The following is a 4,904-nucleotide window of genomic DNA, read 5'->3' on the forward strand; positions in this document are numbered from 1 at the left end:
GAAGATCCCTCTTTCCTTCACAGAGCTTGAATTCCCAGACGTCCTTCGGAAGGCAGATCGATTGTTAAGCCGCTTTGGGAATTGTAGCTTTGGGTGGTGGTCTCCTACTAACTCTCATCATCCTTCCCAAACTACAGTTCCCATGATTAATGGGGGAAGCCATGACTGTTTAAAGTGGTGTGATAATGCTTTAAATGTATAGTGCAGATTGGCACCCTAGTAAATATACAAACAATTCATGTTAAGTGGATTGGAGGGTTGGATGCATTAAGAAGATTTGTGTCGCTGGTCACTTATATTTCTTCATGAAAGCACCAACTGGGGACTGTCCAAACCACACTACAGCCTCTTCCCCCACCAGGGAATTGTTGTTTCTGGAAGACCTTTGGGATGCTAATTAATCTGTTCAGAAAGTGCACTGTCCCTGGCTACAGGTCATTGTCTACTTTGCCTTCCATTTCAAAGAAAGAAATGGGGCTTGTATAATTTGGAGAATTTGCTGTTGAGAACAATCTTAGCCCTGCACAATGAAAAGAGAACTTTAAGAAGAAGCCTCACCATCATTTCCACAGTGTTACAAACTGCCACCCCCCCCATTTCCCTCATTTTTCAACCATATTTCTGTCATCAACAACACTGTCCTAGATTTGGGATATGATGGCTAAGAGGCCAAAGCGCTTGTTAAAAGCCTTTCTATACCAGTTGAATGCTAGTTATGCTGCTGCCATGAAAAATACACTGATGGAATGCCTCAGATATACCAACAGAACACAGTGTTTACGAGGAGTTTCAGAAGTGCCTAAGGGGACTAAGGGTAGTGACCTTATTTCTGGTTAAGCCTCTGGGACTGGTGGAGCTGCAGTGTTGCTGTGTGTCCCCTTTATTTTATTTAAAACATTTGTATCCTGCTCTTCAACTGTAGAAGACCCACAAAGTGGCCTATCTGCATGCTGTGAGTGTGCTGGGTGCATATTCCCATTGTTGTGTGCCCATTTGCCCCCCCCCCATGTATGAAGAGTACATGGGTGTCATTACTAGCATAGTCCCTGGTTGATGGGCTATGGCAGTGGTGCCAGAGCAGGTGTGTCTTTTTATGCCATCTTTTCATTGTGTTCCGTTCCCTTCTTTGCTGAGCGATTATAAGATATGGTACAGTATTCCTTTGGAGTAACAGTGACGTACCTTTCCTTCTCCTTGCCTAATTTAAGGACTGCTCTGCCCAAAACATTTTAATGAAGGTTTTAATTTAGAGGAAGTGCCAATTTCTCTAAACTTCAAGATTCAAAATTACAATAGATTTTCTATAAAGTATTTTGATATTAAAATTGTGCCATCATTATGGACCCTGGGTTTGAAAAGTAACATCTGAGCTCTGCAGCCTAGTTTTCTGTATTTTCACTCTGAATTAAGTGACACTGAATTCAACGGAACTTATTCTCAAGCATGTCTAGAATCACAAGTGTACACTGCTTCACTCCTTCAATAGTAAGGTTGCTATTTTTCCCCTTAAAAACCTCTGTGCCTTTAAAAGCTACACGGGCAGCAGAAATTCAACCACGTCTACACCCCTCCCCCCAAAAAATCAGATGTGGAGCATTTATTTGTGGTGAAAAGAAGGGAAAGAAAATGCTGAACATATGGCACATACTCTTTAATATTTTTTTGCCTTGAAATTTTGTAGACAGCTTAGAGAGCCCTTCAGAGCTATACAGTGGGACATAAATATTCTAAATAAATGCATAATAAAAATGTAGCTGTTTACAAGCACAGGAATTCTGCCAAAATAAAATTGACATCCCTATAACTAGTTGTTTTCAGGTTTTGAAAAGAATTTCAGGCTCAGAGCTGGTAGAACGCTGGCTAATGAACTCTGTGCTGGAAAGAACATTAGATCCTTCAGAGGCTGAGATAACACCTCCACACCATGAATTTTACTGAAGTCTTTGGAGTTGGCTAGGTATTTTTTAAAAAGAGTTTTGATGGTATCAGTGTCACCTTCATTCAAGCTAACTGAATGAGACTGATGTCTTGGACTGCTTGTGCAAGTTACAAGAACAGCCCTCATGATAAGGCCAATAAATGATACACTGTTTTCAGCAAACACTGTTTTAATTTTCTTGTACTTCCGGCAAAATATTACACGCATGAATTTTCACTCAATTGTTTTCACCTCCCCCATGTTTAACATTATTATCAGGCGGGTGTACTCTCACTCTTCCATCCCTTTTGTAGAGAACTGATGCTGCCATATTATCCGCTGGGGGGGATTATTTGGTTTTGAATTCCCTTGCTTTTGGTCATTCATATATGTAAATCTAAGCATATCACAAGGAAGGAGGACATTGAACTTAAGTCAGAATTCAGGTTTTAAGTAAGCTTTCATAAGATCATGCTGAGAAGCCTCTATTTTTAACCCTAGGGGTTTGTTTCTTGTAGGAAATATTACAGGACCACACGCCAGTAGTGAGTGGGACAATGAATGTGTCTCTTATCTTTGTGCAGTTGGCTACAGTCCAGGCATACAGATGTCCAGGGTTTCTACACATAACACCCCTCCATCCAGACAAGCAAGAGGTATTGCTAAAGTTCAAGGGCACCTTTCACCCAGGCAAAAGTATGAGGAAAGTGTGGCCAGGGTAGAAGTCTGAAAGACCAAACTGAGAAAAATATTTGCCTCCACATCTGACCCCAGCCCGGTTGTATATTGACCTTAACTTAGAATCATTGAATGTCCCCACCCCCCGAGACAAACATGTTTATTACTATTCACAATAACTATTTTAATGTGAAAACAAAAAGCAAGGTAAGTATCTATTAAGTTACATAGACTTCATCAACCTGCTTGCAAGGTGAAAGGCTTATCTGAAGATAGAACAATAAACTTGGTGGTCTTCTCTCTCCTACTCATGCCCATACTTCTGGAATTCTCATTCTCGATTATCTAATGGACACACCTGCCGAGTCTTAAGCCAACGAGAGATACAGTGGAAGTGGAAAGCACGATTGCAGGCAGCCCATGCAACGGTGCATTCTTTGGAGGTAGCTGATTCTTGGTTAGCTTGACATTCTGTGCACAGATCCATAATATGGTTTCTGCAAATGGCACAGTTGTCAACCATGATGTCCCAAGTCCAGAGTGTAATTGCAATCCACTTCTTTACTTTGAAGCGCTTCTTGCCGCCACCACTATTGGTCCCACTCAGTGTGTCCACATCCATCGCAACAGCCATTTTGGATAAGCCAGTCCCAGCAGAATGCTATCTGAATCATTGAATTGTAGAGTTGGAAGGGACAGAGGGAAAGTAGGTGTTGAGTAGTTCCACCTTCTCTGTTACCCAATAGTATTTCTCCAACTTCTCCACACAAGTGAACTACTATTTGCTTGTTCTTCCTCCGGCTTCAAACATAGCCAAAGAAACATTTTTTATTACTTTAAACTCTCTTACAAGCCTGAGCTCACTCTGAGCTTTGGCCTACCTGACCTTCTCCCTGCAACTGTGGGCTAGTTTTATATACTCTTCCTTTGCAATTTCTAGCTTTCTTAGATTTCAGCTCATCTGAAAGCACCAGTTTCTTTAGGTGCCTCCCACTTTTCCTTCTTGTTGGAATTGTATGCCTTCAATATTTCAACTTTAAGAAACTCCCATTCATCTTGGACTCCCTTCTCTTTGAGTATTTCTGATGATAGGTAGTTCCTTAAGCTTTATGAAATCAGCCTTTTGAAGTCCAGAGTGCATATAACTCATAAGTTTATCACAAGCAAAAGCATACAAACGATGTGCACAATAACTAATGCACTCTCACATTCATGCATACTTAACCTAAGAGAACAAGAAACTCTAATCTAGAAGAAGAAGCAAGGTAGTTTGAACATAACCTTGTGGCAAAAAGACAGTGATAGGAGAAGGGTTTTACATATCCTAGCTCTCAATAGATGATCTTACAGCAATGGAGGGTGATAGGGTGATGTAATGGATACAGGAAATGGTTATTGCAAAAAACTGATTTTAAAGTTTTCATGTTCTGTTGGTGAGCATTTGTCTAAGAAGGGGTTAAGTGACATAAAAGGAGGGGTAGGGAGGTTTATAGGTGGGTGACCTTAATGGAAAAATAGTGGCAGGAAAATCTGGTTTCTGCCTGAAAGGTCATGACTGTCTGTATGTGGTCAACTCTACTTAGAGAGGATTATCCCTCTTGAATAGAGTGTCTACTGGTAAACAAGTGTTTTGCATATTTTTTCCTGGTGGGGCAGGATACCTGCAATGGGCCTCCATTGTTTTGCTCATCCTTTTAATTGACACCTAAGTGATATCCATGTTTGCCTAAAGAGACTCTGCATCAGTAAATCTGAGACATAAAGTCTATGCATTTAGCAATCCTTTGACAGCCAGATAGTTTCATTAAGTTATTCCAATCCCAACTTCCTAGTGATTCCTGTCATGTCTGCCCAACAGGTAAGGTAAAAAGCCAATAGAAATTGTAGTTTCACTGAGAGGTAATTACCCCAAATGCAACTCTTTGGTCATGCCAACACAGTTGTGGACCAAAGTGAAATCTTTCCCAAAGCATCATGGTAACAAGTTGTAGTCCACAAAAATTTGTGTCATAATAAATCTGTTGGTCTTTAAGGTGTCATAAGGTGCTCTTCATTGTTTTTCCTACAACAGCTACCTCTCTGCAATTTGTGACATACCAAAGTTAACAATTATTTATGAAAACACCTATAGATCCTAAAAGTGGAGCAGTTGTGTGAATGCAGCCACACATGATAGGGCGACTTTTAAAAAACTGCATAAATATGGTCATCAACAATCTCATCACAGGGGATGCATATAAAATACTTCTACAAAAGGTACTTATAAATAATTTGCTCTGCTTCCAGTGTTCAGGCTGTGAGGGCCATT

The 4,904-nt window shown here is 40.5% G+C and overlaps 1 pseudogene across 1 annotated transcript; it reads right to left on the reverse strand.

Moving 5' to 3' along the window:
* Window positions 1-2,750: 2,750 nt before the first annotated feature.
* LOC309540225 (E3 ubiquitin-protein ligase RBX1 pseudogene) lies at window positions 2,751-3,241 on the reverse strand (annotated as a pseudogene). The gene has a single exon. The product of its transcript is annotated as an E3 ubiquitin-protein ligase RBX1 pseudogene (transcript).
* Window positions 3,242-4,904: the final 1,663 nt, after the last annotated feature.

This window comes from Podarcis vaucheri, assembly GCF_965113315.1.
Source record: "Podarcis vaucheri genome assembly, chromosome: 9".
Lineage (NCBI taxonomy): Eukaryota > Metazoa > Chordata > Lepidosauria > Squamata > Lacertidae > Podarcis > Podarcis vaucheri.